General features: G+C 39.7%; 1 pseudogene; it reads left to right on the top strand.

Moving 5' to 3' along the window:
* The first annotated feature begins 8,234 nt into the window (after nucleotides 1-8,234).
* LOC117023112 (60 kDa heat shock protein, mitochondrial-like) lies at nucleotides 8,235-10,071 on the top strand (annotated as a pseudogene).
* The last annotated feature ends 620 nt before the right edge of the window (nucleotides 10,072-10,691 follow it).

Here is a 10,691-nt window from a genome sequence, read left to right as displayed (position 1 = left end):
CGCACCCACTTTATATTTAGCTCATGTAGGCTGAGATGACCAAGGAATTCTTCTCTTAACATACAGATTACTTATACTCAGTTTTATTTTACCCCATCTCTGTAGTACTTTTTTTAAACCATTTTTTTCTTCCTAAGATTTTCCCTTTTTGTTACTTCTGTCTCTCCAGCTCTACTTTTCTTATTTTTAAAATCTGATTCATGACTTTTTTCCCCCAGAAATGATTGGAAATACAGGTGTATACCCAATATAGAAGAATTTTTTTTTTTTTTTTGAGTTCAGAACTTGAAATCTCCAACCACATCTGCTCATTCATCATTCCAGACATTTTGGTAGGTCTTGATTTGCCCCTCATATTTTTATATTTGTAATATACTAAATTCTCCATTAATCAAAGTGGTTAACTTAATTTTCTAGAGAACATAAAGTGTTTTTATAAACTTTAGCTTTTGGTGAACATATTCATAAGATGTTTGGAATGTTTTCAAATGTATATTTTTGAAAGTACAGTAGAACAAACAACCTATCTTTTTTGGCATTATTAAATTGTGGCAAAAAATATGTAACAAAAATTTCCCATCTTGACCTTTTTAAAAACCTATCTTTTGTGTGTGTGGTTATGTGAAGACTTTTAAGATTGGGATTTAGAAATGGACTCATAGAATTGTAGAGCTAGAAGGGGTTTAGAATCCATTTTATTAATTTCCTAATTTTATGAGAATCATTCAGTTTATTAATCTGGTAAACTAAGCATTAATTGTGCTAGATTCCTGGAGATGCAATGTTATTAATGACAAATCTACTTTTAAAATGCTTACTTCAAATCATCACTAAGAGTACTATCAAGTGCTATTATCCTTCTACCATGTTTCCCCGAAAATAAGACCTAGCCAGACAATCAGCTCTAAGGTGTCTTTTGGAGCAAAAATTAATATAAACCCGGTCTTATTTTACTATAATGTAAGACCGGGTCTTATATTAATTTTTGCTCCAAAAGAAGCATTAGAGCTGATTGTCCAGATAGGTCTTATTTTCGAGGAAATACGGTAGGCTCCCAGATGAATTTTGAATTTTACTTCTCTGAATTCTCTCACCCATTCTTCTTTGTTCCCACTGCCACAACCTTAAGCCAGGTGACAAGGAAGGAACATTCCAGGAACTGGTTGAGGATTTGTTTATGTTACGAAGTGGGGTTTCAGAATTACAGTTGCATCTATGTAAGAAACCTATAATGGCTGTTTCAACTAGAACAAATTCTATGTTTTACCTTTTAATTCCATCATAATCAGTTTCTACCTAACAATCCGGTATTATTTCCAGTAGGAACAATAATGCAGTCTCCACTCTGATCAGGCTTGTCTTTCATTCATAGACCACCTATGTAACTAACGCAAAGTCTCCTTCCCTTACCTGAAACACTGGCTTTCTTTCCTTCTACTTAACTATATCATGCCTCATATACAAGGTTCATGTTTGTCATAAAGCACCTAAGAAAATGAACACCTGGGATAATCTTGCTAGCACTCTCCGGAATTGATTCCTCTGATGGCCACAGGTTAGACTTCTGTTGGGCCAAGGGAGTAGGCTCTCTGAGATTTTTGTGCTTTGGGCCAGTAAGAGCTTAGGGTGATCTTTCTCCAATGGCTAAAGCTTTAACTTCTAAACTCAGAAACGTGGTAGACATATTTCTCCCTTTAGAGAAAGCTGGTTGGCAGTGAGAAAAAGTGAAACTGCCATACAGACAGCAACAGAAACCAAAGATTTCGAAGGCTTTTGACAAGGTTTGAGCTTCCTGTTCCAGTTGTTCCTAAAGCTACCTCCATAGCTCTGCCTTTCCGATGCTTGACTGTTCAATTCCTCCTTGGATTTCATGAGCCAACAAGTTCCTCTTTCTGTTTAAGTTTGTTTGAAGTTGGTTTCTGTTATTTTATTCAATAAAATATAATCATGCAGGTGGTTAGAGGCAGAATTAGAACCAGAAGCCGGAAGAGGCAGAATTAGAACCGGAAGCCAGATCTGATGGCTGATCCACAGTTTTGGCAACAAACAGTGCTGCTGTCCCTCAGAGGCAAGCATCCATGCTGATCTAATGCTTTTTCATTTCCACTAACATAGTGCTGGGAGCAAAGTATCTTCGTTAAGTGTCTACTGAATTTCCTCTGTGATCTTAGGCAAATAAATCACGATCTCAGAGGTATGAATCTTCATTGCAAAATGGGTGAATAAAAGTTTTACCTATCTTACAGGATTATGAAAAGGCTAAAATGACATTACATAGATAAGACATTTTAAAACTATGAAGTGAATTAATAACCACATTCATTTAATTGTAGTATAGGAAATTGTACTGAGAGTGTGCTGGGGATAGAATATACCTGGGAAATTTTATTTAAAGAACTGAAATGTTATCTTACTATCATCTTAACATCATTCAGATGTCCATCATTATCTCAAACTTAGCATATTCAGATAGAATGCATTGTCTTCTTTATACTTCTGCCTTCGTTCACCAACCCCACAAATCTCTCTCCACACTGCTTTCAAAACTGCTTTCTGAAAGGCAGGCTTGATAACAATTACACCCTGCTTAAAATCCTCCAATGTTTCCCTATTGCTTTCAGGATAAAATTCAAATTTTACTTTGGCATTCACGAAGGACTAAATTTAGGTCTCTCAGGATACATGAGGAAGAACAGATGATTGAGGTCTAGTTTAGTCAGAACTTTAGGTTCACAGAAGCTGTTTGGCAACCTACCTGGCCTTTTGTTTTCTTCTCCCTCCCCCTGTGAGATATACAAACTGAAGGGACTTTAACAGACAGAATATGGGAAGCTAGGTGTTATTCAGGCCTCACATACAAGGTCTTCACTATCTTGCCCCTGCCTCTCTCTCTTACCACTGCCCTGATACCTTCACTCTGTATTCAAGGATTCTGAAAAGAAGTTCCCTGAATATTCCATGTTCCTTAGTGCCTCTGTGTGTCGGTTCATATTATTTCTGTCTTGATCTCACTTCCTCCCATTTCTCACTTGGCTGAGTCTTTCAAGACTGTCTCCTACACTAAATCATGAATTAGTTGCAATCAAAAACAGTATCCTTGGGGGCGGGGAGTTTTCACTTTGTGAGGGGTGTAAATGTCTATTACATTGTTTTGTACGCCTAAAACTAATAAAAAAAACCAACAACCAGTATCCTTGATTTCTATATGCCTAGCACCTAAATGTTTACTGAATAACAGAATCAATAAATATAAATGAATAACCTTTGGAAATTCATTCCTATAAACTTCCCTAGAAAGATACTGAAGTCTAATGAGATTGTGAAAATGTATATAAGCTTTGGCTCATTTCCAGTGCAGCTGTGGATTATAAGAGGTCATTCCCTTGTCTCGTTCTTATGCAAATCTTAGAGGAGACCTGATAAACCTTAGAGATGCCACAGGTTCTACTCAAACCGGTGTGTCCAATAGCTACTTGGTAGTAAATTCTTTGGAATTATTTGACTTAAATGATCCCAAAGAGGCAATAAGAAAGTGAAGCTTTTCCTTTTTGGATAGTCAATTTTGATAATAAAGGTAACATTAACTGGATCTCATTATGCAACGTGTACTATTTGATGTGCTTTACAGATGGTAAATAATTTAATCCTCACAACAACCCTATAAGGTGGGTCTTCTATCCTCATCCTACATATGAAAAACGGAGGAACAGAAACATTAAAGAATATGCTCAAGGTCACAGAGCTAGTAAGTAGTAGAGCCTGGTTTCAAATGTCTGAACCCAGAGCAACACTCTTAACACATCATGCTTCATTGCTCCCAAGAACTCTCAAAACTAATGGTTCAGCCTTTGTTGTTCTCTTATTACCATCGTTATTTAGGAAATTCCATCTTCTGCCTTACGGTACACAACATTCAATTGCCTTCTGAGTCTTGAACTCTCACTTTATATTAAGTTGCTCATTAAGATATAATGAACCTACCTTAAGTAAAATGTTACATGGAACCATAAAGGAAATAGAATAGTGTTCCATTCATTTTAAGTAAAAGAATGAATATTGAATGCTTTCCAAATGCAAGGCATTAGGCCAAGAACTAGAGAGGAATATATACAGAGAGGAATAAGTTACTGCCTTGCCCTCAAGAAACTTACAACCTAGAAGAAGAGATAAAAAATGTATATAAGTTGCTGTAATAAAGGACAACTGTGTTAAATGCTTTAATGGAGGTACAGACAGTGTCTGGAAATAATAATAGAAGAGATTAATTTCCGAACAGGAAAAGAATTTCCAAACAGGAACATTTGTGTTGGACAGAAATTCTGAGTAGGGAATTTTGGAAGGAAAACATTTGAGGCACAAAAAAAGAAAATGGACAAATACAATGAGACTGGAAAGAGAAAAGCAGGTTTTTAGGAACGACTGCAAGGGTTCATGGAAGGAAGAAGAGATGAGCTTATGCCTCGTTATGGAAAGACTTAAAAACTTTGCTAGGGAATTTGGACTTTATTCTTAGGCAACAAAGAGAAAAAAAAAGAGCAAGAAGTGCAAAAGAATGCTGAGATGGGAGTAGTAATCTTTAGGAAGATTCATTTGCTAGCAATGTGTAAAATTAAATAAAATTGGAGGCTAGAACAGTTAGTAATGGACAAGGATGAGGTCAGTAAGGGACTGAACAGGAGCAGTGGCGATGGAAAAAAGGTGGCAGATGTAAGATATTCAGAAAATAATCTCTATTTAGAATAAAATAATGTGAAATCAGTTCAAGAAATGTCATAATCAAAGATAGACTATGTCAAATAAAAAATCTGAAAGGATTATCCAGGTGAAGGTAGGGAGGAACTGTTGCCACAGGAGAACCCTGGGACCAAAGACCTGTGAGCATCTCAAGAGGTGGACAAAAAGGGTGTTTCTTTTATAGAGAGAAATGAACAAGCTAGAAAGGACCAGGGTGGGGACATGGGTGAAAGTTGTGGTGTGATGGGTCAGTAGATGAGAGAATGTTTTACCCTGAGGCCAACTTCTTCTCAGGGAGCTGCCCTTAAGGAGGGGCCATATGCTGGCTTGGGCTCAGCATGTGGGCCAATGTTCAGGGTCCCGAGGAAAGGAAAGAGGCTTAGCCAAAGTTTGAATTAATATTGTTTTGTTCCTGTTGATTAGAAGAGACAAAACAATTCAACTAGTCATTTCTGAAGCTAAGCATGGGAAGGGAATTTGGAGGGTCTATGTCTGACATTGTCATAGGTAAACAAGGCAGCCGTCTTATCTAAGTCGGGGGCAAAAGTGGTTCCTTGCAGTAAGCTATTTGCACAAAAGGGTGAGGGGACTTGCTAACCTTCATGTGACCGTCAGCATTGTCAAAATAAGGAGGCATTACTTTACACTCAGATTCCTACTGAGGAGTGAAAGTGTTGCTGTTCTTTGGATATCAAGCCCAAACCTATTTGAGTTTCATTTCAACACTTAGGCGTATTTGTTTACTCTGACACAAGACATCCAGTACATACAGGACAAAGACTCTAGCATATTAAAATTTATTTGGAGCATAGTCATTTCATTGTTTTCAAAGCCATTCTTATTACAACTTAATGCCCTGGGCTAGTCACTAAGAATAGGAGTAGTTGCCAAATACTAAAATTACTGCTTGAAGGTAAACTGCAACAAGAATAACAACAAGAGCTGACATGAAGCAACCTAAGATTTTCCCAGTGTGAGACTAGGAAAAGCTGATAGTTAAACCATCAAGTCAGACAGACATCAACCACTGACAACAACATTCTCCTTGACCAAGCCTGAGAAGGGCTCCTTCAGCCCTCTTCTCACCTGTGTCCCAAGTTTGGGCTCTGTCCTTGGCTATTTAGTCCAGTTTTAGCAAGAATCCTGTTGAGCCAGTTTAGTGAAAATCCCCCACCCTGGGTATCTAATCACCCTCCATATCAGATCAAACTCCTCATCCTGTATCCTTGACATCTTATCACCTTGACCTACCTTCAGCAAGAATCCTGTTGAGTTGGTCTACCAAGAATCCTCCTTAGTGATTTTTCCTCTCAGTAATTCCCCATCCACTGATCTCTACCATCCTCCTTGGCTCTAAATCTTCATTGTCCTTCTTGTATTCTAGTTGAACCTGCTCTGTCTCCCCTACCACAAAACCTTCATCACAGTAGTCCCTCTTGAATAACATCTTCGTTACTGTCTTTAACAAGTGTAGCCCTGGGGAGAAGGGCAGGGCACTCTGGAATGTGTTCACCCTGAGAGAGGGGCCTAAGAGAAGGCTGTGTCTTGGAAAGCACAGTGTATGGTAAGCTCTTGCTAGCTTTTGCTTGGGTATTCTTAGATGACTAAGAATCTTTGTGGTGTTGCCTGAGGAAAATCTCCTCTAGAGTGTAAAGCAATTCTATAGGGATATCCATGGTATACAGCTTGTCTGGAGACAGGCACATAAAGGCTGGTTTTTCCTAGAAGTTTGTTCAGACTACAGATCTCAAGTTAACATGGGAAATTGTGCCTCTGAGGCTAACAAGCCCCAAACAGCCAGCCTCCCATTAATACAAAGATGGTTGAAATGAGGATCCTTTGATATGTCTAAATTAATTTATATGTGCCCAGTTACATAAAGCTGGCTATAAAATTAGGCAGAATGAATGGGAAATATATTTAATGGGCCTCTTGAAGCTTCAATAAGAGGATTTAGATAAACTGGTCAACCTATAATGTCATTTAGGTGTCGACCCAATTCTTTGAGGTTGTATAATGGCTGTACTTATTTTAAAAGGGGGAAGGTCATTTGGAACTTGACTTGACTATAAAAAGGTCCAAAACAAAAATTGTTTCCAAGTTTTCTCTGTTTGTGTCTGTCTGTGTAAGTCTATATAAGTATGTTGTAAATGTGAGATAATTTTCTACCTCTGGGTGGTATTATTAAAATTAATTCAAAGGCAAGGGCTTGTAAGGGTTGGTATTCTAAAATTCTCAGAAATATAGAAACTAACTCAAATGCTTTTCAAGTTCTGGTGATCTAAGAGTAATCCTTAGTAAATAAAAGCTAGCTTAAGTTTGTTGGTTGTAAATAAAACAGACATGTCTTTATTTTGCCTGCATTTTACAAAAATACGTTAATGCTAATAACGGACTTTTATGTCTATGAAAAATGTTTCTAGGGGTTATAAAGTGTCTAAGCTAAAGAATGCTAATTGGTTACATCTTAGTTTTTATTAAACATTGAGGTTCTAAGGGTGAAAATCTCAATATATGTAGGAATAACTTCGCGATATATCAGAAGGGCCCCTAGAACACCTCAAAGATTTGTTTTTATGTGAAATTGCATGGGAAGCATTGTGAAGTAAGTGATGAAAAACTTTTAAGGTATATTGTATGGGTAAACAATGATTGTAAATTAAATGAGAGAGCTATGGGAAACCCAAGAGAGCTGTTGGTTTTTCCCAGCTCCCTGGCATCCCAATTTTGGGGTTTTTACATTGTTTTATGCATTATAGTGCTTTTAAGCTGGACTTAGATGAAGGAACATATGAGTGACATTATTGAAAGGAGACATTTACGGCAGCCAGCGTGTCTGGCCGGTAGCCATCGTGAGTAGCCGTGGGCTGCTGTGGGCTGCCGTGGGCTACCGTGTGCTACCATGAGCGGCCGGTGGCCAGTGTGAGTGGCTGACAGCCAACGTGAGTGGCCGGCAGCTGGCGAGAGCTGCCACGAGCTGCTGTGAGCGGCCTACGGACAGCTGGCGACCAACTGCTTCAGTGGGTGAGAGCGCAATAATACCAGCCTGGGCCAGGTAGCTAGCTGTGTCCTACACAACTAGACTGAGAAACAATGGCTTGAACCTGAGTGGGTGGGGAGATGGAAGAAGGGGGGGAAAAAAGAAACGTCCAAACATGTAGAGAATTTTTATGAGTTTGTTTAGCTCAAACTGACAGACATATGCCAGAGAGCAAGATCTCAAATGCTTTGGAGAGTAACAGTTTTACAGTTTCTTTATGCATGTGGAATTAAGGAGGGAATGTAAGGAAGATTACAGGAGAGTGGGAGGAAACAAGGCAGGGATTAGATTTCAAGATTATGTGCTTTCTTAAGGGTGATTACACCTTCAGGTGGTATGAGTTCTGGCATTTAAAAGGTGTGTTAACCTAGATGCACAAGAACAATGGACAGAGCTTGCTTAAAAACCTTCCACTAAAGAGTTATATAGCCATCATTCGTTGACTTGCCTTGCCGCTTGCATGCCCTGCTGCTGCCCTGCAGAAATCCTTCGATTACATTAAGTCCTTCGCCAGATTAGGCCAGTGTCCAGGGTACTGGCACGCCGTCTCACTCGGGCATATGCCAAAGATGTAAAGTTTGGTGCAGATGCCTGAGCCTTAATGCTTCAAGGTGTGGACCTTTTAGCCAATGCTGTAGCCATTACTATGGGGCCAAAGGGAAGAACAGTGATTATTGAACAGAGTTGGGGGAGTCCCAAAGTTACAAAAGATGATGTGACCGTTGCAAAGTCCATTGACTTAAAAGATAAATACAAAAATATTGGCGCTAAACTTGTTCAGGATGTTGCCAATAATACAAATGAAGAGGCTGGGGATGGCACCACAACTGCTACTGTACTGGCATGCTCTACTGCCAAGGAAGACTTTGAGAAGATTAGTAATGGTGATAATCCAGTGGAAATCAGGAGAGGTGTGATGTTAGTTGTTGATGCTGTAACTGCTGAACTTAAAAAGCAGTCTAAACCGGTGACAACCCCTGAAGAAATTGCTCAGGTTGCTACGATTTCTGCAAATGGAGACAAAGAAATTGGCAATATCATTTCTGATGCAATGAAAAAGGTTGGAAGAAAGGGTGTCATCACAGTAAAGGATGGAAAAACACGGAATGATGAATTAGAAATTATTGAAGACATGAAGTTTGATTGAGGTTATATTTCTCCATACTTTATCAATGCAATGAAAGGTCAGAAGTGTGAATTCGAAGATGTCTATGTTCTATTGAGTGAAAAGAAAATTTCTAGTGTCCAGTCCATCGTACCTGCTCTTGAAATTGCCAATGCTCACCGTAAGCCCTTGCTCATAATTGCTGAAGATGTTGATGCAGAAGCTCTAAGTAAACTCGTTTTGAACAGGCTAAAAGTTGGTCTTCAGGTTGTAGCAGTTAAAGCTCCAGGTTTTGGTGACAATAGAAAGAACCAACTTAAAGACATGGCTATCGCTACTGGTGGTGCAATGTTTGGAGAAGGACTGACTCTAAATCTTGAAGATGTTCAGCCTCATGACTTAGGAAAAATTGGGGAGGTCATTGTGACCAAAGACGATGCCATGCTCTTGAAAGGGAAAGGTGATAAGGCTCAGATTGAAAAACGTATTCAAGAAATCATTGAGCCGTTATATATCACAACTAGTGAATCTGAAAAGGAAAAACTAAGTGAACGTCTGGCAAAAGTCTCAGATGGAGTAGCTGTGCTGCAGGTTGTTGGGACTAGTGATGTTGAAGTGAATGAAAAGAAAGACAGAGTAACAGATGCCCTGAATGTTACATGAGCTGCTCTTGAGAAAGGCATTGTTCTGGGAGGGGGTTGTGCCCTGCTTCAGTGCATTCCAGCTTTGGGCTCGTTAATTCCAGCTAATGAAGAAAAAATTGGTATAGAAATTATTAAAAAAAAAAACACTCAAAATTCCTGCAATGCCATTGCTAAGAATGCAGGCGTTGAGGGATCATTGATAGTTGAGAAAATTATGCAAAGTTCCTCAGAAGTTGGTTATGACGCTGTGCTGGGAGATTTTGTGAATATGGGGGAAAAAGGAATCATGGATCCGACTAAGGTTGTAAGAACTGCTTTATTGGATGCTGCTGGAGTGGTCTCTCTGTGTACTACAGCAGAAGTTGTAGTCACAGAAATTCCTAAAGAAGAGAAAGACCCTGGAATGGGAGGAATGGGAGGCGGTATGGGAGGTGGCGTGTTCTAATTACTAGAATAGTGCTTTCCCGTTATTAATGGGAACTGTGAGAGGAAGCTTCCAGGCAGTGCTCCTCACCTATAACGTCAGAGGAGTCAGTTGAAGGAAATGACTGGAGAAAAGGCTGGCTGGTGTTTAAGAAAATCACTATAACCATCAGTTACTGGTTTCAGTTGACATATACAATGGTTTACTGCTGTCATTGTCCAGGCCTACAGATAATATATTTTGTGTTTCTGAATAAAAAGATATTTGTAGGGCCGGCCTGGTGGCTCAGGCGGTTGGAGATCCGTGCTCCTAACTCTGAAGGCTGCCAGTTCGATTCCCACATGGGCCAGTGGGCTCTCAACCACACGGTTGCCAGTTCGATTCCTCGAGTCCCGCAAGGGATGGTGGGCTCTGCCCCCTGCAACTAAGATTGAACACGGCACCTTGAGCTGAGCTGCCGCTGAGCTCCCGGATGGCTCAGTTGGTTGGAGCGCGTCCTCTCAACCACAAGGTTGCTGGTTCGACTCCGGGGCTGTGCCCCCTGCAACTAACAACAGCAACTGGACCTGGAGCTGAGCTGCGCCCTCCACAACTAAGGCTGAAAGGACAGAAACTTGAAGCTGAACACGGCACCCTCCACAACTAAGATTGAAAGGACAACAACTTGACTTGGAAAAAAGTCCTGGAACTACACACTGTTCCCAATAAAGTCCTATTCCCCTTCCCCAATAAAAATCTAAAAAA

This window comes from Rhinolophus ferrumequinum, chromosome 6, assembly GCF_004115265.2.
Source record: "Rhinolophus ferrumequinum isolate MPI-CBG mRhiFer1 chromosome 6, mRhiFer1_v1.p, whole genome shotgun sequence".
Classification (NCBI taxonomy): domain Eukaryota; kingdom Metazoa; phylum Chordata; class Mammalia; order Chiroptera; family Rhinolophidae; genus Rhinolophus; species Rhinolophus ferrumequinum.
This window is presented reverse-complemented; position numbering and strand designations above follow the sequence as displayed.